Source organism: Neovison vison, chromosome 2, assembly GCF_020171115.1.
Source record: "Neovison vison isolate M4711 chromosome 2, ASM_NN_V1, whole genome shotgun sequence".
NCBI classification, from domain to species: domain Eukaryota; kingdom Metazoa; phylum Chordata; class Mammalia; order Carnivora; family Mustelidae; genus Neogale; species Neogale vison.
The window spans coordinates 16,985,139-17,009,358 of record NC_058092.1 but is presented as its reverse complement, the minus strand read 5'-3'; the positions used below and the strand labels follow the sequence as shown (position 1 = coordinate 17,009,358).

General features: G+C 40.6%; 1 protein-coding gene across 2 annotated transcripts in view; it reads left to right on the top strand.

The window, feature by feature from the left end:
- The window catches only part of LUZP1 (leucine zipper protein 1), a 99,149-nt gene that overhangs the window by 18,523 nt on the left and 56,406 nt on the right, over positions 1 to 24,220 (top strand). Inside the window, exon 1 of one of the 2 annotated variants that reach the window (XM_044237404.1) lies at positions 2,606 to 2,694. The exons of the other annotated variant lie outside the window; for it this stretch is intronic. The gene's annotated coding sequence lies outside the window, so the exon portion shown is untranslated. Of the gene's footprint in view, positions 1 to 2,605; positions 2,695 to 24,220 lie in introns of those variants that run through there. 2 annotated transcript variants of the gene reach the window in all.

Below are 24,220 nucleotides of genomic sequence, written 5' to 3'. Positions count from 1 at the left end.
GCAGAGAAGGGGTGGAGCAGGTTGGCACTGTGCATCTCCTAGTGCTCTGTACCCTGTGGACTTTTAAGTAAATAATTGATTTGACTTGCTAGTCTTCCTGTTCTTTCTCTTCCTCTCTCCCTAATCCTGCTGCGGCTTGTTTGTAAAATGGATTGCCCACTTCTGCTCTTGACTCTGCTTAAACACTGTAGTACATAAAGGGAGACATTTCTTTTTTAGAGCAGACTTTTGGAAAGAGTGTTATGAATTAAGTTCTTTGGTAAACTCATGTGAGATTTGAAATACTCCAGAAAATATGGAAAAGTTTAATGAATATCGGGTAAGTGGCCTTCACAAGAAAACTTTTTTGTCTTCTCTCTTATTTTAGTATTTTTATGGAAGGTTATTTCTGGGGGAAAAAAAAACCCACATCAGATTCTGTCACAGCAAAAAATAATTACACTGAGAATCTCAGAATAGTAGAATTTCTAAGCCCCACTTATTTTCAGGAGTATTTGCTATAATAACACGGGATGGGGACAGTTCCCTGAAGTTTGTTATTAGGATTTTGACTTGACTTTGCCATGACAGTTTCCGAAAGTTGCAGAGATAGCTCGGAGGTAGTGGTGTTAGCAAACGTGGGGTCGGATAACACTGATGTAGGAAAGCTAAGGTTTGAGATGACATGATTTTCTGAGAAGGAAACAGTATTGAGTAATGCCACTTTTTGTTGCTGTTTTGCTCTGTTAAATGGTCATGGAGGCCTTGTATCCCAAACATTTTTTTGGCCTTAGAGATTTGAGTCATTCTCTGTTCTCAGATGTTTATCACCTTCCTGTACAGGAAATGGAATTACTCAGCCCAGAGAGATGATAAAGAGTTCTGGACTAAGTGAGTTTGGAGGTTCTGGTTCAGTTTTTGTCATCTTTAGCTGCATAGACTTGAGCAAGTCACTTTATGCTTTGGGCTTCAGATTTGTCAAATGAGGTGAAGTAAGTAACTTCGGAAAAGATACTATTTTAATTTGAGGTTTTTTGATAAAAAGCCATTCACAGTGAGTCTCAAAGTCAGTTTACAGATTAGTCAGAAATGTGATAATTCAGGGTGCCTGGGTGGCTCAGTGGGTTAAGCCATTGCCTTTGGCTCAGGTCATGATCTCAGGGTCCTGGGATCGAGTCCCGCATCGGGCTCGGGCTCTCTGCTCAGCAGGGAGCCTGCTTCCCTCTCTCTCTCTCTCTGCCTGCCTCTCTGCCTACTTGTGATCTCTCTCTGTCAAATAAATAAATAAAATCTTAAAAAAAAAAAAAGAAATGTGATAATTCATATTGAGAGAAGTCTGGCAATTTTTGTTAAGAGAGAAGAGTTTGCGGTATGTCTTTTGACATGTAAGAAATACTGCAGCTATGTCTTCAAAATGGTAGAAGCTACATCACTAGCGTGTTCCCTGGATTATAAATGTACTAGAAAATATTATTGAACTATGGAGATACTGAAATGTGAAAGCCAGTACAGATTGCCTCTTTCAAAATGATGTGGCGGCTTTGAAGCACATTTTTTAAAGCATTTATTTATATGAAAAATAGGTAAAATGGCAGAGTGAAATGATATTAACAATAGTAGCTAATGACATTCGGTTGGCACTTCCTATAATGCCAGCTGCTATCCTCAGATGATTTTATAATGCATTTAGTCCTTCTTTAAATAATTCTACGTGGTAGCTATTATCCCTGTTTTACCAGTGAGGACACTGAAACACAGTTGAGTAACTTGCCCATACTGCTAGCGACATGCTGTCACATATGTGACTAGGTCTGTTTGACTCCAGAGCCTCTGTGCCAAATACATATATCTGTTACATGCTGAGTTCAGAGTGTGTACAGATGAAGGTATATGGTGGTGAGAACAAGTAGAATTTGGATATCGATGTTTGACTAGGTTATTGTGTTTGCTTCTTTAAGCTATATGGTATCCTGTCCTAACATAATTTTCATTATACATGACAATTTTTTTTAGTATAGTAATACCACTCACATTTACTGACTAATGTGACCTGGGTTTGAATTCCGGCTCTACCATGTGATTTTTGTGTAAACTCAGGAAACTCTACCTCTTTGTGCCTCAGTTTACTCATCTGAAACATGGGGTTAATAGTATCTGCCTCCTAGTGTTGTGAGAAGTAAGGGAGTTGATGCAGAGGGCTTAGAATGACGCGAAGTAAGCATACAATAAATGTTGGCTATTGTTATGTTTTTAACTTTTGCAAGTATCTTCAATACCTTTTCCTTCAAATAACATTCCTGTGTGAGAGGTAGAGTCTAGAATTTTGCATACTTAGTCCCATTTTACAAATGAGAAAACCATGAAGCAACTTGTCTGAAGGACACAAGAGCAAAATTAAATGGAATTCAATTTAAAAGCTTAGTTAACCCTGGTCTGAAAGAGGAAAAAAAGGTTTGGGATGAGTGTCGTGGCATAGTCTCTTCTCTTGCTTGTGTAAGTAGGACAAGCCTGTGGTGTTTGGACCGGGAAGGAAGATCATTCTCAGCTACTCATTTCTTTTTCTAGTCCCTGATTCCCTTCCTGCTGTTAGTGGGGGTTGTTGCTGCGTCATTCCTATGTCCTGGTGTAGCCATCTAGCAGGCTGAGAAACATTTGAAGGGTATCCGATTCTCTGGGAACTGAGAAAACAGCTTACCTTTTCTATGTGGAAAAAAGGTAAACCGAGTGGGAGGCGTGGGCTGCCCGTAGGAGCTGTGCTGTCATGTGAGTCGTTCTATGGATTTAACTCTTAAACTGCTTGAACTGAATCCCACTCTTGTCCTGTGTCCGTTTCCTGTGGTTGTTTAGAGGCATGTTTAGGATTTAAGTGCTTCTGGGTTTTTGTTGTTGTTGTTTGTTTTTTTAAAAACAGCTTCATGTGGCCTGATCTAGCTCAGCTGTCAGCCCGGGATTTTGCTGCAGTGTGAACCGCATGGTCTCTGCATTGCCGTAACCAGATCCTGGGAAGACTTGCCTTTCCATCTCTTTGATGAAAAGATTTCTTTGCATCTCTCCCTCGGGCTAGTCTGTTGTAGCATTGGCGGCTCTCCCCTACTCTTTGGAAAAACACGAAAAAGAGTTTTTGAGAAGGGACCTTGTGTTGGGTTTCTTTTTGCCAGGATTATTCCAGCTAACGACTGTTAGCTTTCCCTTAGCTCTGACACACAGGAACGTCTTCAGCAAATGTATATCGGAGCTGCCATACAAGAGACTACTACTGCTAGTCACTGGGATGCAGAATATAAAAACTGAAACAAGTTGAATTAGACTGAATAATGATTAAGGATAGATAAAATGATATAACCAGGAGAAGACATCATAGAGACTTGGACTGCATTCCCAGTTCTGCCTTTTATTCCCACTGTGAGTCTGGGCAAATTTGTTTAACTTTCCTGAATCTCAGTTTTCTTATTTGTAGACTAGAAGACTAGTAATAACTAGTTCTTAGGATTGTTTTTAGCATTAATTGAGAGAATAAATTGACGACACTGAACAGAATGCAAGAAACAGTACTGCGAAATGTTACTAACCTTTCTGCAGTTGATTGAATTCCTTGTTAAAATTGGGATATTAGTACTTAGCTCAGGTTTGTTGTAAAGTTGAAATGAGAATGGAGTGAGTTCGCTAGCTACCCGGCACACAGATGCTACGTGTGCAGAAAAGAACCAGAGCAACTGAAATGCTGGAGGCAATATTTCTTTGGAAGAGACAAATGAAAATAGTACCTAAATCGTACCAAAACTGGCAACCCATGAATTTCAGTAGTCTGTGTTACTCTTGCTGTGCTGAGCTAAATATGTGCTTTTCCAATTGTATTTTGCCTGTGATTCAGCCCCTTCTTTTTTACACATAATCATGTTCTACTCATTCTCAAAGATTAGCTTGAATTTTACTGTGAAGCTCTTGTAGATCAGTTTAGAGAAATGATTTGTCCTACTTCTAAAATGCCATTGTGATGCTTAGCATGGACTGATTCATAGTGGTTTTGCTCTTCTGATCAGCCTGGAGAGATTCTATTCCTTCTTAAAGTCTCATTTGGAACTCTTCTGTGAAACCTTTCCTAGCTCTCACTATCAATCCATTCCTTCTGTATTTTTGTTGCACACCTTGTGAAACACTTGCTGCCTTTACCATGTTGTTACAATTATTTGCTTACTTTTTTTTTTTTAAAGATTTTATTTATTCATTTGACAGAGAGAGATCGCAAGTAGGCAGAGAGGCAGGCAGAGAGGAGAGAGGAGGAAGCAGGCTCCCCGCTGAGCAGAGAGCCCAATGCGGGACTCGATCCCAGGACCCTGAGATCATGACCTGAGCCGAAGGCAGCGGCTTAACCCACTGAGCCACCCAGGCACCCCTTATTTGCTTACTTTTGTCTGCTTATATTGAACTATGAATATCATAAGAACAGAGTATTTTCTCTGTATTCCCATTTTATAGCACATGCCTGGTTCAGTAAGTAATGAATTGAGACTTCGATGCATTAATCTTGTGTTGGTATTTTCTTTTTCCAACACAAAAGGGCATGAGTGAGAAGTTCACTTTGGTGTCTCTGTGTTTTTTAAAATAAAACGAACAGGGGTGCATGGGTGGCTTAGTTCATTAAGCGACTGACTCTTGATTTCAGTTCAGGTCACGATCTCAGGGGTTTGAGATCAAGCCCTGTATGGGGCTCTGTGCTCGGGAGGAGTCTGCTTGAGATTCTCTCCCTCTCCTTTTGCCCCTCCTCTGCCCCAGCTTGTACACAGTCTCTCACCAAAATAAATAAATATTTATTTTATGGATAAAGTTTATTTATGGATAAATAAAATCATTTATTTATGGATAAAATTTACTTATGGATAAATCTTTTTTTTCCTGCTTGTGTTCTAAAAAATAAATCTTTAGAATTTTTTTGTAAAAAAAAAAAGATTTCGGGGTGCCTGGGTGGCTCAGTGGGTTAATAAGCCTCTGCCTTCAGCTTGGGTCACGATCTCAGGGTCCTGGAATCAAGTGCCACATCAGGCTCTCTGCTCGGTGGGGAGCCTACTTCCTCCTCTCTGCCTGCCTCTCTGCCTACTTGTGATCTCTATGTCAAATAAATAAATAAAATCTTAAAAAAAAAAGATTTCATGTGCTTTTCATGTGCTTATTATAAGGCCATTGGTATATATTTCTTTGGAGAAATGCCTATGCAAATCCTTTGCCATTTTAAAAATTGTCTTTTTATTGTTGAATTATAAGAGTTTATATTTTGAATACTAGTCTCATCAGATAAGTGATTTGCAGATATTTTCTCTGAGTTTTTAAATCTTTTTTTAAAATACTTTTTTTAAAAGATTTTATTTATTTATTTCAGAGAGACACAGAGAGAGAGAGAGAGAGAGCAAGCAAGCATGAGTGGGGGAGAGGGGCGGAAGAGAGAACTAAGCTCCCTGCTGAGCAGGGAGCCCAATGAGGGGCTTGATCCAGGGCCCAGGCGGAAGGCAGACACTTAACCCACTGAGCCACCCAGATGCCCTTCTTTTTTTTTTTTTAAGATTATTTATTTATTTGACAGAGAGAGAGCGAGCGAGCACAAGTAGGCTGAGTGGCAGGCAGAACGAGAGGAAGTAGAAGGCTCCCCGCTGAGCAGAGAGCCTGATTCCAGGCTTGATCCCAGGACCCTTGGATCATGACCTTGAGCCAAAGGTGATGCTTAACTGACTGAGCCACTCAGGCACCCCTGAATTTTTGGATCTATTTGCCTAAAATTCATTGCCTACCTCCTATGTCTACATGATATAGGAGAGCTAGAGGTCCTAAAAAAGCATATGTTGAGTGAAGGAATTGCTGTACTATGGGTAGCACTGGATTTCTGCATTATAGAGGCCTTGGTTATAAGAAAGATAGCATTTGACTAGGAATTAGGAAAATTTGGGTTTTAGTCCTAGCATTGCTATAGCCAGATATTTTGACATTGGGCATATAATGTAATTCTCAGTTTCCTCACCTGTAAAGTGAACGATTTGGACTAGGTAGTGTTACAGTCATCACTAAAGTTGTTTGAGTTGATAAGGTCCTTGGGGACACGTGTTATAGGTCACATTATACTGTCTCATTTGTTCTTAATACAGAACTCTCATGCATGCTGTTACTTTTGCTAGAAAATTTATTTTCTTCTCTTCAGTCAAGAACCCTGTCTTTCAGGGCACCTGGGTGGCTCAGTGGGTTGGGCCTCTGCCTTTGACTCAGGTCATGATCCCAGTGTCCTGGGATTGAACCCTGCCTTAGGCTCTCAGCTCACAAGGAGCCTGCTTCCCCTCCTCTCTCCCCCTGCTTCTCTGCCTACTTGTGATCTCTCTCTATCAAATAAATAAATAAATAAAATCTCTGATTTTAGAGGTTTAAAAAAAAAAACGATCTTTCTTTAAAACTTACAGTAAATTCTGACTAGCTCCAGTCATATAAATAAACCTGGATTTTTATTAAAGAATTTATAGCTAAAAGAGACCCTTAAAATTCTTTTAATCCAGTATTCTTTATTACAAGTGATGAATTAGAGGCATAAAATAGTTAGGGCCGTTGATTTAATATCACATTTGCTGAGTGTCTGCTACAAACCTGGTTCAGACTGTATAACTAGTTGGTGGCAGAATTGAGATGAGAACGGAGATCTTCTGGACTCTCAGTTTGGTATTTCTAGTATACCACTTCGCCATGGATTACTAAATTACAGTCTGGTTAAGAGTAGTATCAGGAATTTGCCAGCTAAGGGTTATAATAATTTGCCTCCAAATTCTCATCTTTAATTAATTTTTGGTATTAAGTGGGATTGACATATTTTTTACGTATTTTAGGTATAAGTTGATGGATAGCTTTAATTTTTAATTTTTTTTTGTTCAAGGACCTATTTTTAGCCTTAGAGAATTATATATTGCTCTAAGGTCCCCCATTGGCTGCCTGTGATTTTATTATAACAATTCCAGTCCAATACTGTTGGTGTTATACTGTCCCTGCCCATGGTCTCTCTGGTCACTGACTCTTGATGAAAATGATTGATTGATTGATTGATTTTTAAGATTATTTATTTATTTATTTGAGAGAGAGCGAGAGAGCATGAGACGGGGGAAGGGTCAGAGGGAGAAGCAGATGAGCAGGGAGCCTGACGCGGTACTCGATCCTGGACATGACCTGAGCTAAAAGGCAGTCGCTTAACCACTGAACCACCCAGGTGTCCCTGATGGAAATGATTTATATTGGAATTGTGCCTGGTCCTAACCACTTGTTCCTGTTAATGTGGGTTTTCCAGTTCTTCAGTGGAATATGCAGCTTCATTGGAATCACAAATAAATATAGTTCTCTTGAAAAATCTCGTCTCTACCTAACCTTGCCCCACAAAGAGGTACTAGCATGGGCTGATGGAATTATTTGAGTTGGAGCATAGCATGTTCCCAACGAGCCTGAAGTTAGTTATGTGCAGTGTCAAAACTCAGAAAGCACTTAAATGAAAAACATGATTCAGTTGATAGCAAAATCCGACCTGAACTAAAGTGAGGCTTTTTAATTTTTTTTAAAGATTTTATTTATTTGACAGAGACATAATGAGAAAGGGAACATAAGCAAGGTAAGTGGGAGAGGGAGGAGCATGCTTCCCCGCTGAGCAGGGAGCCCGATGTGGGGCTTGGTCCCAGGACCCTGGTTTATGACCTGAGCTGAAGACAGACACTTAATGACCGAGCCACACCCAGGCGCCCCTAAAGTGAGGCTGTTTATGATGTTTATTTATCCCACTTAGTATGAGTATTCATATATATATGAATACACACACACATACTTTTTTTTTTTTTTTTTTTTTTAATAAACTCTACCCCTAGTGTGGGATCTCAACCTCACAACCCCGAGATCAAGAGTGGCGTGCTCTACTGACTGAGCGAGCCAGGCGCCCAAGGATTATTCATATATTTAAGCTGTGGAAATACTGATGTGTTTGCCTATAGCATATTGCCCTGGTCCCTATTACGTTATCTTTCCAAAATCCAAAAAATCCTGAATTCCAAAATATATTTAGCTCTAAACAAGGGACTGTAGATCTGTATTTGTTTTGTTGTTGGTAGTTCCTTGTTATGTGGATGTTTCTTCTTTTTCTTCTTCTTCTTCTTTTTTTTTTTAAGACTTTATTTATTTAATTGACAGGCAGACATCACAAGTAGGCAGAGATAGAGAGGAAGAGAAGCAGGCTTCCCAATGAGTGGAGAGCCTGATGCAGGGCTCCATCCTAGGACCCTGGGATCATGACCTGAGCTGAAGGCAGAGGCTTTAACCCACTGAGCCACCCAGGCACCCCATGTGGATTCTTCTTGAAATAAACCCCAAGGAGGGTGAATTTTTGTACTGGGCCTTTATTGAGCAGTTAATTTCCACTACTTTTCTTTTCTTTTTTTTTTTTTTTTTTAAAGATTTTATTTATTTGACAGAGAGAGATCACAAGTAGGCAGAGAGGCCGGCAGAGAGAGAGAGGAGGAAGCAGGCTCCCTGCTGAGCAGAGAGCCCGATGTGGGACTTGATCCCAGGCCCCTGAGATCATGACCTGAGCCGAAGGCAGCGGCTTAACCCACTGAGCCACCCAGGCGCCCCTCCACTACTTTTCTTTGTTTTTCAAAAGAACATTGCTGTGCCTCCTATTCATTCATTAGTATTGCTGAAGGAGTTTTCTCTTACTCTTTAAAAGTTTTATGGTTTCAGAGCGCCTGGGTGGCTCAGTGGGTTAAAGCCTCTGCTTTTGGCTCAGGTCGTGATCCCAGGGTGCTGGGATCAAGCCCTGCTTCGGGCTCTCTGCTCAGCAGGGGGCCTGTTTACCCCTCTCTCTCTCTGCCTGCCTCTCTGCTTACTTGTGATCTCTGCCTGTCAAATAAATAAATAAAATCTTTATATATATATATATATATATATATAAAATAAATAAATAAAAGTTTTATGGTTTCTTTTTTTTCTCTTCAATATATATTTTTTTTAATTTCTAAACTTATTGAATAATAGAGTGGATAGTATTACGAACTTTCACCTATATCATTGGTTCTCAAATTGTGATTTACAGATCCCTGGGGGTCCCCAAGACTGCTTAAGGGGATCTGCAAGGTCAGAACTATTTTCATAATAATACTAAGACATCATTTGCCTTTTTCACTGTGGTACTATTTGTATTGATGACGCAAAAGCAGTCAATGGTGGATAAAACCGTTGGTGCCTTAGCACAAATCAAGGTAATGGTATCAAACTGTATTAGTAATAATTATGCTTGTGACACACTTGGAGTAAAATAACAAATATCAGTTTCATTTAAGAATGTTCTTGGGGTGCCTGGGTGGCTCAGTCAATTAAGCTTCTTCCTTCAGCTCAGGTCATGATCCCAGGGTCCTGGGATCAAGCCATCCATCAGGCTTCCTGTTCAGTTGGGAGCCTGCTTCTCTCTCTCCCTCTGCCTGCCGCTCCCCCTACTTGTGCGCACGTGCGCTCTCTCTCTGTCAAATAAATAAATAAAATCCTTTAAAAAAATGTTCTTGATGAGGCAGTAAAAATTACTAATTTTATTCAAGTTTAACTTCTGAGTACACATCTTTTTATTTAGTCCATGTGTTGAAATGGGGTGAAATACTTCTGCATATCAGGATATAGTGTTTACTTGAAGAGTTGGTTGTTTGAGTTGCAAGCTAAACCTCTTCTTTCATGAAACATCATTTTTACTTGAAAGAATGAGTGACAAACTGGTTACTCAAATTTGGGTATTTGGGTGATTTTTGGAAATGAGTGAGATGAAGTTTGCCACTTAAGGAAGTACCAAAAGTACCTGTGGCCATTGATAAAATTTTAGATTTCAAGCAAAAATTAGAATTTTGCTAACTTATATCTGTCACTATGAGCTTTTCAGCTTCCTAATACTTAGTCTTTTTTGATGGAACTGGTAGTTTATTAACAATAGTGATTTTTCGATACTGTACAATGAAATGTGTCAACATTTTAAGATCTGCATATCTGTCAACTTAGTGAACCAGTATTCACTGGTCACACTTAACCCTTGGTTGTGTTTTCAGTGTTCCTTCCCCTGGGGCCTGTCCCTCAAGCCCTCCAACTGGGGAAGCCTGAGTTGCACCCCATGAGTCCACCTGCCACCCAGGAGGAAACCGTGCCTTTTGGAGCTGCAGAAAACCCTCAGAACGAGAGAAACCTTCATGCCCCCACTGAGGCCATCCCCAAATTCCGCACCACACTGGCGGAAAAGTCGGAGGCAGACGCCCAGCTACAAACCCTCCCTCAACTCTGCTCCGGGAAAGCTCCCCTGTGCAGGGGCCCCTGGGTGGACAGTGTAGTCTCGGCCCGTTTTCCGGATGGCTGTGACATGCACCGAGCCAGAAATCGCTCTAGCCCACGGGGGACAGTGCGGTCCAAATCACCACCCAGCGCCGGCCACTTCTCACGAGTGTTCTGCCCAAATCGACATCGATTTGGGAGATTTGAGGGAGGGGTTGTAGCTGCGCGTCAGCCTCCAAGGTTTCAGCCCAGTGTGGCACTGATGGTGGGGGATGGCCTTGTGACGGGGGCATGCAGGCGTCTCCCACACTGAGGGTTTTCTGCAGCTCCGAAAGGCACGGTTTCCACTTAGGCGGCCGGAGGACTCATGGGGCATGTTTCAGGGTTCCCCCAGTTGAGGGCTCGAGGGACAGGGCCCTGGGAAAGGAAGATTGAAAAACCAACCAAGGGTTAGGGCCCGGGCTTAGGGGCACAGCAGACCCCATCTGCCAGCTCCAGGGAGGTTATTCCAGGAGTCTGAGTAGCAGGAGGCGTTGACCTTGCATGCGCCTGACTCACTGAGAGCTTTCTGGTAGAGTTGGAGCCGGGACAACTTGGGATCCCAGGCCAGGCCCAGGAGGAGACCCTGCAGATGTGTGTTGCAGGAAGCGAGTTCGCTGGGGGGTTTTCTGGCCAATTCTCACGAGTGTTCTGCCCAAATTGATACCGATTTTGAGCAGAATGCTCAAAATGATCAAGGTATGGTTTGTTTTTTTTTAAGATTTTATTTATTTATTTGACAGACAGAGATCACAAGTAGGCAGAGAGGCAGGCGAAGAGAGAGAGTGAAGGAAGCAGGCCTCCCCACTGTGCGGAGAGCCCAATGTGGGGCTGGATCCCAGAATGCTGGGATCATGACCTGAGCTGAAGGCAGAGGCTTTAACTCACTGAGCCACCCAGGCGCCCCAAGGTATGATTTTATTAAAAGATCCATTTGAAGTGCAAGAAAGACTAATGGATTTTAATGTAACAGCATATGAAAAGTTCCTGTGGTTATACTTCAGATTCCATATTACATCTAACCTGCGAGAAACTACTGCTTGTCAAGTTATGGTGTGGTATCATAGAAGAATGTCTCTCTCATCATCTGAAAAGGCCATCAAGGCTCTCTTTTCAAGTACATAGTATGTGAAGTTATTATTTTCTTCTCAGACAGCAAAATGTCATATTATAAGCATGATATAGAAACGGGTGTGATACTGCAACAGAGGTTAAAGAGATTTGCAGAAATGCAAAACTAGTGCCTCTCTTCTTACTAATTTTTTTGATTTTGGAAATGTTACTTATGGTAATATATAATGAGTTTATTGTAATTTGAAAATTAATACCTGTTTTAAAATTTTCTCTGTTTTAATATTTTATATGGTAAATCTAGATTCATATAAACAAAAGCCCTTTGGGGTCTTCAGGAGTTTTTAAGAGTGCAAAGGAGTCCTGAGATCAAAACTTCGGGAACTACTAATCTAGATTCACGATTGTTACTTTTTAGTCACAATTGCTTTTTTCTATTTGTCTATTTCTTTCTGAAACATTTAAAAGCAAGTTGCATACATCATAGCCTGTAACCACTAAATAATTCTGCATTCAGTTTTGATACAATATTATCTAATGTTCATATTCAGATATCCCAGTTGTTCCATAAATATTCTTTATTGCTTCCCCTCCCCTTTAGACTCCAAGGATTTCTTTTTTTTTTCTTTTTTAAAAAATAAATTATTTTTATTAACATATAATGTATTATTTGCCCCTGGGGCACAGGTCTGTGAATTTTAAGGCTTACACATTTCATAGCACTTACCATATCACATACCCTCGTCCATGTCCATAACCCAGCCACCCTCTCCATACCCCTCTACCCAACAGCAGCCCTCAGTCTGTTTTGTGAGATTGAGAGTCTCTTATGGTTTGTCTCCCTCCTGATCCCATCTTGTTTTATTTTTTCCTTCTCTACCGACCCTGCTTCTCAAATTCCTCCTATCAGAGAGATCATATGATAATTGTCTCCAATTGACTTATTTCGCTTAGCATAATACCCTCTAGTTCCATCCATGTCATTGGAAATAGCAAGATTTCATTTCTTTTGGTGGCTGCATAGTATTCTACTGTGTATATATACCACATCTTCTTTATTCATTCATCTGCTGATGGACATCTAGGTTCTTCCCATAGTTTGGCTATTGTGGACATTGCTGCTATAAACATTTGGGTACACGTGCCCCTTTGGATCACTACATTTGTATCTTTAGGGTAAATACCCAGTAGTGCAATTGTTGGGTCGTAGGGTAGTTCTATTTTCAACTTTCTGAGGAACCTCCATGCTGTTTTCCATAGCGGCTGCACCAGCTTGCATTCCCACCAACAGTGTAGGAGGGTTTCCCTTTCTCCGCATCCTCGCCAACATCTGTCGTTTCCTGACTTGTTAATTTTAGCCGTTCTGACTGGTGTGAGGTGGTATCTCATTGTGGTTTTGGTTTGTATTTCCTTGATGCTCAGTGATGTTGAGCACTTTTTCATGTGTCTCTTGGCCATCTGGATGTCTTCTTTGCATAAATGTCTGTTCCTGTACTCTGCCCATTTCTTGATTGGATTATTTATTCTTTGGGTGTTGAGTTTGATAAGTTCTTTATAGATTTTGGATACTAGCCCTTTATCTGATGTATCATTTGCAGATATCTTCTCCCATTCTGTCAGTTGTCTTTTGGTTTTGTTGACCGTTCCTTTGCTGTGCAGAAGCTTTTGATCTTGATGAAGTCCTAATAGTTCATTTTAGCCCTTGCTTCCCCTGCCTTTGGTGATGTTTCTAGGAAGAAGTTGCTGCGGCTGAGGTGGAAGAGGTTGCTGCCTGTGTTCTCAAGGATTTTAATGGATTCTTATCTCACATTGAAGTCTTTTTTTTTTTTTTTTAAAGATTTTATTTATTTATTTGACAGATAGAGAGATCACAAGTAGGCAGAGAGTCAGGCAGAGATAGAAGGGGAAGCAGGCTCCCTGCTGAGCAGAGAGCCCGATGCGGGGCTCGATCCCAGGACACTGGGATCATGACCTGAGCCGAAGGCAGCGGCTTAATCCACTGAGCCACCCAGGCGCTCCTCACATTGAAGTCTTTCATCCATTTTGAGTCTATTTTTGTGTGTGGTATAGAGAAATGGTCCAGTTTCATTTTTCTGCATGTGGCTGTCCAATTTTCCCAACACCATTTGTTGAAGAGATTGTCTTTTTACCATTGGACATTCTTTCCTGCTTTGTCGAAGATTAGTTGACCATAGAGTTGAGGGTCTATTTCTGGGTTCTTTATTCTGTTCCATTGATCTGGTGTCTGTTTTTGTGCCAGTACCATGCTGTCTTGATGATTATAGCTTTGTAATAGAGCTTGAAGTCTGAAATTGTGATCCCACCAACTTTTAGCTTACAGTTTTCAACATTCCTCTGACTGTTTGGGGTCTTTTCTGTCCCTTATAAATTTTAGGATTATTTGTTCCATTTCTTTGAAAAAAAAAATGGATGGTATTTTTTTTTTTTTTAAAGATTTTATTTATTTATTTGACAGAGAGAAATCACAAGTAGATGGAGAGGCAGGCAGAGAGAGAGAGAGAGAGAGGGAAGCAGGCTCCCTGCTGAGCAGAGAGCCCGATGTGAGACTCGATCCCAGGACCCTGAGATCATGACCTGAGCCGAAGGCAGCGGCTTAACCCACTGAGCCACCCAGGCGCCCCATGGATGGTATTTTGATGGGGATTGCATTAAATGTGTAGATTGCTTTCAGTATCATAGACGTTTTCACAATATTTGTTCTTCCAATCCATGAGCATGGAACCGTTTTTCCATTTCTTTGTGTCTTCTTCAATTTCTTTCAGGAGTACTTTATAGTTTTCTGAGTACAGATTCTTTGCCTCTTTGGTTGGGTTTATTCCTAGGTGTCTTATGGTTTTGGGTGCAATTGTAAATGGGATTGACTCCTTAATTTCTCTTTCTTCTGCTTTGCTGTTGGTGTACAGAAATGCAACTGATTTCTGTGCATTGATTTTATATCCTGACACTTTACTGAATTCTTGTAGGAGTTCTAGCAGTTTTGTAGTGGAGTCTTTTGGGTTTTCTACATAAAGTATCATATCATCTGCAAAGAGTGAGAGTTTGACTTCTTCTTTGCTGATTTGGATGCCTTTTATTTCTTTTTGTTTTCTGATTGCTGAGACTGGGACTTCTAGTACTATGTTGAATAGCAGTGGTGATAGTGGGCATCCCTGCCATGTTCCTGACCTTAGGGGTAAAGCTCTCAGGTTTTTCTTATTGAGAATGATGCTCACTGTGGGTTTTTCATAGATGACTTTGATGATATTGAGATATGTACCCTGTATCCCTTCACTTTGAAGAGTTTTGATCAAGAAAAGGATGCTGTACTTTTCAAATGCTTTTTCAGCATCTACTGAGAGTATCATATGGCTCTTGTTCTTTCTTTTCTTTTTTTGTTCTTTCTTTTATTAATGTATTGTATCACATTGATTGATTTGCAGATGTTAAACCAGCCTTGCAGCCCAGGAATAAATCCCACTTGGTCATGGTGAATAATCCTTTTAATGTACTGTTGGATCCTGTTGGCTAGTATTTTGGTGAGAATTTTCGTGTCTGTGTTCATCAAGGTTATTGGTCTGTAATTCTCCTTTTTGATGGGGTCTTTGTCAGGTTTTGGGATCAAGGTAATGCTGGCCTCATGAAATGAGTTTGGAAGTTTTCCTTCCAAACTGGGAGATTGGGTATTAATTCTTCTTTAAACATTTGGTAGAATTTTCCTGGGAAGCTGTCTGGCCCTGGGCTCTTTTTGGGAGATTTTTGATGACTGTTTCAATCTCCTTACTAGTTATGGGTCTGTTCAGGTTTTCTATTTCTTCTTGGTTCAGTTTTGGTAGTTTATATGTCTCTCTAGGAATGCATCCGTTTCTTCCAGATTGTCAAATTTGCTGGCATATAGTTGCTCATAACATGTTCTTATCATTGTTAGTATTTCTTTGGTGTCGGTTGTGATCTCTCCTCCTTCCTCCATGATTTTATTTATTTGACTCCTTTTTCTTTTCTTTTTGATAAGTCTGGCAAGGGGTTTATCAATTTTATTCATTCTTTCAAAGAACCAGCTCTTTTGTTGATTTGTTCTACCATTCTTTTGGTTTCTGTTTCATTGGTTGCTGCTCTGATCTTTATTATTTCTCTTCTCCTGCTGGATTCAGGCTTTCTTTGCTGTTCTTTCTCCAGCTCCTTTAGGTGTAGGGTTAGGTTGTGTACTTGAGACCTTTCTTGTTTCTTGAGAAAGGCTTGTATCGCTGTGTACTTTATCAGAACCACCTTTGCTGTGTCCCACAGATTTTGAACAGTTGTGTTTTCATTTTTATGAATTTTTAAAATTCTTTAATTTCCTGGTTGACCCATTCATTCTTTAGTAGGATGGTCTTTAGCTTCCATGTATTTGGGTTCTTTCCAACTTTCCTCTTGGTTTTTTTTTTTTTTTTTTTTTAAGGATTTTATTTATTTATTTGACAGAGAGAAATCACAAGTAGACAGAGAGGCAGGCAGAGAGAGAGAGAGGGAAGCAGGCTCCCTGCTGAGCAGAGAGCCCGATGCGGGACTCGATCCCAGGACTCTGAGATCATGACCTGAGCCGAAGGCAGCGGCTTAACCCACTGAGCCACCCAGGCGCCCCACCAACTTTTCTCTTGTGATTGAGTTCTAGCTTCAGAGCATTGTGGTCTGAAAATACGCAAGGAATGATTCCAGTCTTTTGGTATGGGTTGAGACCTGATTGTGACCCAGGATGTGATCTATTCTGGAGAATGTTCCATGTGCACTAGAGAAGAATGTGTATTCTGTTGCTTTGGGATGGAATGTTCTGAGTATATATATGATGTCCATCTGGTCCAATGTGTCATGTAAGGCCTTTATTTCCTTGTTGATCTTTTGTTTGGATGATCTATCCATTTTAGTGAGGGAGGTGTTAAAATCACCTACTATTACTGTATTATTGTTGATGTCTTTCTTTGATTTTATTATTAATTGGTTTATATAGTTGGCTGTTCCTGTGTTAGGGGCAGAGATACTTAAAATTGTTAGATCTTCTTGTTGGACAGACCCTTTAAGTATGATACAGTGTTCTTCCTCATCTCTTATTATAGTCTTTGGCTTAAAATCTAATTTATCTGATACAAGGATTATCACCCCAGCTCTCTTTTGATGTCCATTAGCATGGTAAATTGTTTTCCACCCCCTCACTTTAAATCTGGAGGTGTCTTTGGGTCTAAAATGAGTTGCTTGTAGATAGCATATTGATGGGTCTTTTATTTTTTTTTATCCATTCTGATACCCTGTGTCTTTTGATTGGTGCATTTAGCCCATTTACATTCAGGCTGATTATTGAAAGATATGAATTTAGTGTCATTGTATGGCCTGTAAGGTGGCTGTTACTGTATATTGTCTCTGTACCTTCCTGGTCTACTACTTTAAGACTCTCTCTTTGCTTAGAGGACCCCTCTCAATATTTCCTGTAGGGCTGGTTTGGTGTTTGCAAATTCCTTTAATTTTTGTTTGTCCTGGAAGCTTTTTATCTCTCCTTCCATTTTCAGTGATAGCCTAGCTGGATATAGTATTCTTGACTGCATATTTTTTCATTTAGTGTTTTGAATATATCATGCCAGTTCTTTCTGGCCTGCCAGGTCTCTGTGGATAAATCTGCTGCCAGTCTAATATTTCTACCATTGTATGTTACAGGCTTCTTGTCCCAAGCTACTTTCATGATTTTCTCTTTTTCATTAAGACTTGTAAGTTTTACTATTAGATCATGGGGTGTGTACCTATTTTTATTGATTTAGTGGGGAGTTCTCTGTGCCTCGTGAATTTTGATGCTTGTTCCCTTTGCCATATTAGGGAAATTCTCTACTATAATTTGCTCCAATATACCTTTTGCCCCCCTCTCTCTTTCTTGTTTCTGGAATCCTGATTATTCTAATATTATTTCATCTTAAGGTATCACTTCTCTCTCATTCTACCCTCATGGTCCAGTAGCTGTTTGTCTTTTGCTCAGCTTCTTTATTCTCCGTCATTTGGTTTTCTATCTCACTCATTCTCTCTTCTGCCTCATTTATCCTAGCAGTAAGAACCTCCATTTTTTATTGCACCTCATTAATAGCTTTTTAAACATTTCAACTTCGTTAGATTTTAATTCTTTTATTTCTCCAGAAAGGACTTTTATTTCTCCAGACAGCGTTTCTCTAATATCTTCCATGCCTTTTTTGAGCCCAGCTAGCACCTTGAGAATCGTTCTCAACTCTAGATCTGACATATTACCAATGTCAATATTGATTAGGTCCCTAGCCATTGGTACTGCCCTTTGTTCTCTTTTTTTTTGTGGTGAGTTTTTCCACCTTGTCATTTTATCCTAGCTCTGGAGTTCTGCTGTTCTCCTTGATTGGTTATCTTGATCTTGGCTGGATATTCTTGCTCATCTTCTGGGGGAGGGGCCTGTGGCAGTGATTCTCAAGTGTCTTTGCCCGAGGTGGAATTGCACCACCCTTGCCGGGGGCCAGGCCAAGTAATCTGCTTGGGTTCGCTCTAGGCAGCTTTTGTTCCCTGAACACTTTCCATAGAGCTTTGGAGGACGGAAATGAAGACGGCAGCCTCCCAGTCTCCAGCCCGGAGGAGCCAAGAGCTCAGGGCCCCGCTCCTCAGTGCACCTTCAGAAAAAAAACAGTCAATTCCTCTCATCTCTCTGGCCTCTGGCCATGCTCTGTGCTCACCTGGACTGTGAGCAAGCATTTCTATCTCTGGTGCACAGCCCCACTGAAAGTCTCCAAGCCCAGCAGATTCCTGCTGCACGTTCCTGCGCCCTTCCTCCTGGAGGAGAAAGGAAGGGGCCTTTCAGGATCTGCCACTTGTGGGGTCCCTGCTCAAAGAGCAGTGGTATGACTGTGCCTTGGATCACGGTTTAAGGTAACCCGATCTGAAAGCTCACTCCTCGGCTCTGTCTCTGCTGCTGGCTTTCCCGCTCCAATACCTGGCAGCTCTGTCACCCTCAGACACCCCTGATCTTTCTCTGACCCTGCAGGACCTAAGACCACACTGTCCCCATGAAGGCTCCACCCCCATTTAGCCTCTGAAGCGATGTCCCTCAGTGGAGCAGACTTCTAAGAGTTCTGATTTTGTGCTCTGCTGCTCTACCGCTTGCCGGGAGCCAGGCCTCCCACCCCTCAACCCCCACTGTGGTCTATCTTCCCATCGCTTCAGATTTACTTCTCCGCACGTCCTAACTTTCAGAAAGTGGTCAATTTTCTGTTCCTACAATTGTTGTTCTTCTCTTCTATCTCCTGTTGAGTTTGTAGGTGTTCGGAATGGTTTGATAACTATCTAGCTGAACTCCTGGGACCTGACGTCATTTCAGTCTGCTACTTCTCTGCCCTCTTGACCCCCCCCCCCCCCCCCGCTCCACTTCAAGGATTTCTTGTTACATTTGGACCTCATGTCCATTTTAATCTGGGGTGGGGGTTGGCAAACTTTTTCTGTGAAGGAGCAGATAGTAAAACTTTCTGGCTTTGTGGACCATACTATCTCTTGAAGAGAAAAGCACCCAGAGACAATATGTAAATGAATTGGCATGGCTGTACTCTGGTAAAAAATTAGTTTGAAGACCCTGATCTAGAAAATCTCCACTCTTAACTTTGGTGTGTGTCTTTAATAACACTTTCTCTTTTGAAGAGTTCAGGCCAGTTAAAGTATCCCATAAATTGGGTTTGTCTGATTGTTTTCTCATGCTGAGATGCAGGGTGCATATTTTGGTAAGAAATAGTACATAGACGATGCTGTGAGGTTCCCTTTATATCATATTGGGAGGCACATAATGTTACTCTTCTTCATTATTGTTGATGGTAAATTTGACCTCTTCATTAAAAGGTACTTACCTCCCTTTTGTAAGTAATCAGGGGGGTGACTTTGAGACATTGTGAATATCTTTTTCTCCTACGCAATGGTTTTAGCTTTCACTAATGGTCCTTTTCTGAGTCGGTTATTACATTGGTGGTTGTGATTATAGTTCTTAACATCTGCTTAAGTAACAAGAGCAATAAAAAGCAAATTGTATTTTCAGAATAGTACTCCTGAGCTTATTTAGAAAGCCCTATTAATATATGTATATTGTTACTTTGATTCTGTGGTTTCATTTCCCATCACAGACTGTCTCCCCAGGAGGGTGAGGCTGAAGGATTGGGTCTGCACATGTTGTACAGAATAGCTGCTTTCTAGAAGCAGGGTTCTAAAATATAGTATCTTCTTCTGAGCCCAAGGCTGCTTAAGAAGGACCTGGCCTAGTATGCACTGAAAGTTGTCTCTGCCATGGCTAGTTTTTCCGCTTCCTTACCTCTTGTCAGTATTTCACGTGTTTAGTATTTCCATTCGTGGATCCTATAGTACTGTCTTGATCAATTTTTGTCTAGTTATATGTTAAAGCTTGTGCCAAAACCCAAGTAGTTACAACTTAGAAAAAAACATTTTTTTTTAAAAGATTTTATTTATTTATTTTGTCAGAGAGAGAGGGAGAGAGAGCGAGCACAGGCAGACAGAGAGGCAGGCAGAGGCAGAGGGAGAAGCAGGCTCCCTGCCGAGCAAGGAGCCCGATGTGGGACTCGATCCCAGGACGCCGGGATCATGACCTGAGCTGAAGGCAGCTGCTCAACCAACTGAGCCACCCAGGCGTCCCAGAAAAAAATTTTTTTAAGAGGAACATTTTTCCTCACTACCTTTTTTTTTTCCAAAGATTTTATTTATTTATTTGACAGAGGGAGATGACAAGTAGGCAGAGAAGCAGACAGAGAGAGAGAGGAGGAAACAGGCTCCCCGCTGAGCAGAGAGCCCGATGTGGGGCTCGATCCCAGGACCCTGGGATCATGACCTGAGCCGAAAGCAGAGGCTTTAATCCACTGAGCCACCCAGGCGCTCTCCTCACTACCTTCTTACGAAAAATTTTGAATTTATAGAGAAAGCTGATAATCTAAAAAATACTTATTCTTTTTAGCTGGATTCAATAATTGTTAACTGTTTGCCTTATCGTACTTATGTAATACATGTTTGTATATGCAAAATTTTTTTCTTAACTATTTGATAACTGCAGATGTTTATCTCCCTAGAATAAGGATACTCTACTACATAACCACTATGCTGTCATCACACCTGACAAAAGTATGTTTCTAATATATAACATCAGTTCATATTCTGATGTTTCCAGATATCTCAAGGTTGTCTTTCATAGCTGTTGTTTGAGAAATATTCTCTTGAAGAACAGTAATTGATGGGAGATTGACCTATAATTGAGCAGTGAAGTGCTCTATGTAGTCTCTGACAGAAAAATGACCACAAGTTTGTGTGGTGCCCTGCAGGTAGCTGCAATTAGTTGGATTTCATTGGTCAATAAAATGAGGTCATCTGATTGCAGGGGAGGAGGTTCAGGGCTTCTTTCGCTTATTATGGTCAAGTGTTGGACCTTCCAGCATGTCCGTGAACATGACAAATTGAAAATGAGAATGATGTCTAGCCTAGTGCGTGGCTCATAGTAGGTACTTAAAGAGTGTTTTGTTGACTTAATTGAAGATCTAATTGGAAGCGTGTGCCAGAAGACTATAATTGAGCATTTATTTCAGTGCATTTAGTGTCTGTTAGGTGTTTGCAGGAGATAAAGAAGTAGAAAAATGGTATTCATCCTCTTGTTGGGAACTTCACGGTATTAGATAGAGGAAATACTCTTTTTCCTTAAAGGGATCTTTACTGAATAACTGTTACATTTGTAACATCATACTGGCGGGAGTATAAAGGAATGACAAGTGTATACTAACCTGGAGGACTTTTGCATAATAGTTGGAGTGATGTATAAACACACAAAAAGGGGCACCTGGGTGGTCCAGATGGTTAAGCATCTGCTTTCGGCTCAGTCTGTGATCCTAGGGTCTTGGGATTGAGCCCCGCGTGGGGCACCCTGCTCAGTGGGGAGTCTACTTCTTCTCCCTCTGCCCGCCCCCACTCATGCTCCCTCTCTCTCTCAAATAAGTAAAATCTTTATGCACATGCACACACACACCACACGTGAGTGTATTATAAGAGAATAATACCTCTATCATGATAGTCTATGTTTATATGCTAGACAGCAGTAGGTGCTCAAAAAGGGAAGAATTAATGAGTAGTATGGGAGAGTTCCACCGAAGAGGATGTGGCATTGAATTGTTTCTTGAACAGATTTGATGAGGTGGAGGAGGAGATGATGGCCATTCTGGGCAGGGGAGATGTCCAGGCAAAGGTATAACATGAAGGAATTTGTCCTCAGGAAATTATGAGTAGATCAGTCTGTGCAGGGAAAAGGACAAGAGAATGACTGGCGCGCCAGGGCCTCAAGTGACAGATAGGAATTTAGGCTTCAGTTTTCAGCTGTAATGGGTGCTCCTCAGAAATCTTATTTGTGCATTAGTGCCTTGTACTCTGAATCTGTTAATCAACTAATACTTATTGCTGTAATGTGCATTGTATTCTTTGAAATTCTAACAGCCTTGATCACTTGCAGATGTAAAATTGTGATTCTGGCACATGGTTTGTATGTAGATATAGAAACAGATGCAGAAAATCAATGAGCTAGGGAATAAAATTCTTTTAAGTGGTCTTACTTCCTTGGGACAGTTTGGTGAGGTGGAATTTGTATCCCTAGTAGGTGCTGAGTAGTTGGAGGATTTTGTTGTTGAGAGATGGATTGGGGGAAGTGTTGAAACTGTAAGAAAGGTTATGCCAATGTTAAAATTGCAAGTTTGCAAGATTTCAAATCTCATTGTCATCTTTGTAATTTAGATTTTGATAAGGCAGTGGTTACTTTTATGTTTGAGGGCCAAAAATAAGAGAATGTGAGCCCAAGGGTGAGATTTTCTTATCTTGATCATTATTTAAAAATACAGCCGTCTGGGGGGCCTCTCGGGGGCACTGTTGGTTAAGCTTCTGACTCTTGGTTCTGGCTCAGGTCCTGATCTCAGGGTCTTGATACTGAGTTCCCTTTGGGCTGTGCATCTGCTTGAGACTCTCTTTTTCCCTCTGCCCCTCCCCCACCTCTCAAAGAAATAAATCTTTAAAAAAAAAAAATACAAATAGCTCCTTAACTAATTAACTAACTCACTCTCTGTCTCACCTGCCAAACCCCCTGGTGTAAGAAGGATTTTATCATTTCTTACCAATCTCAGCCATGTCATTGATAAATGCGCTTTATGACATTAACTAGGACTAAAGCTATATAGTCTTTTATTTAAGATTAAGATATTTAAGATTATTGAAAATTTTTTCTGTATTCTGCTTATTTTCTCTTTAGCTAATGGAGGACTAAGCCAGTAGATAGACTTAAGCTGTGATAGTGTTTATTAGCTGTGCCTAAGAGTCTTCGCTTTTTAAGCTGTAAGAAATCATCTAGACTCTTGTTTTAATCACTCTCGTTTATAGATATGATTTATCTGAATAGATTAGTGCCTTAGCATGAAAGGAAGGAATTATTTGGCTATAGAGGAACCCAGGCTCCCTATCCCTCTCCCCTCTGTACATTATGGTGAGATCATTCATGGTCCTTCTCAAAATAAAACAATATATTGATGTTTATGTCCCAGTTCTTTGCCATTGAGAAACTTAATGGAACAGCTGGAGAAGTAGAACTTCACATCCTTTCCTTTTTTCCTTTTTTACTATATTCCCTGTGCTGTACTTTTTATCCCTGTGATTTATTTTATAACTGGAAATTTTCTTATTTTATAAATTCACCTATTTCTCCACCCCGTCCCCTCTGGCAATCATTAGTTTATTGTTTGAATTTACGAGTCAGTTTCTCTTTTTGTTGTTTGTTTGTTTGTTTTTTAGATTCCATATGTAAGTGAAATCACATGGTATTTGTCTTTATCTGACTTATTTCACTTAACATAGTACTCTCTAGGTCACATCCTTTCTTAAGGAAAGTTTAGGACTAGTTGGAGTTTAGGACATTTACCTTTTACATTGCTTCCACATGTGGTAGGTCTTTAACGCTAGCCTTATATGTTGAGTCATATCAGATTTTTATTCTGCTGTCAAGGTTCAGATCACAGTAATAATTATCTCTTTGTAACGCCTTACAGTTTATGAAGTGTTTTTATAAACATTATCACACTTAGATTTTAGGACACTACTGTTGGGTGGGGAGGCAAGAGGATTTATCACTATTTTATAGCTGAAACAGCTGAAACTTGAACTCAGATTTTACTTCCTGTCTGCCTCCGAATGTACTAAATGACATCGCTTTTATGATTTCACTTTATACCCAGATTTCCATAGTAATGAATTATGTTTTGATAGGTTCCATTTTGGAATAACTGAAAAAACTATGTTTTCCATTACTTATTCAAAGGGAGTTGAATGAACATGATTCTTTTTTTTTTTATAACCAAAGTTGGACTGAAGAATTTGATCTTAGGCAGATTCTTGACTTTGAGTTAAAATGTCCTATTTAACTCTCAAGAATTCAGCAAACTTTTATCAAATGTGTTCTATATGCCAGGCTTAGTGCAGGGGATGGGAGACAGTGAGGGGAGCCTGAGGGATGAAAGTGCTAAAATGAAAAAAGCAAGAATTTAAAGTCAAGTAGACTTCAGTTCAGAACCTAACCTGCTACTATTTTATTTTATTATTTTAAATACTTTATTTATTTGGTGGTAGGAGAGAGGGAGTGAGCAAGCAAGAGAGCATGAATGGGGGGCGGAGAGAGAGAGAGAGAGAGAGAGAGAAGCAGACTCTCTGGTAAGCTTGCCACAGGGCTTGATCCCAGGACCCTGGACTCATGACCTGAGCCAAACACAAGACACTTAACCCACTGAGCCACCCAGGCCCC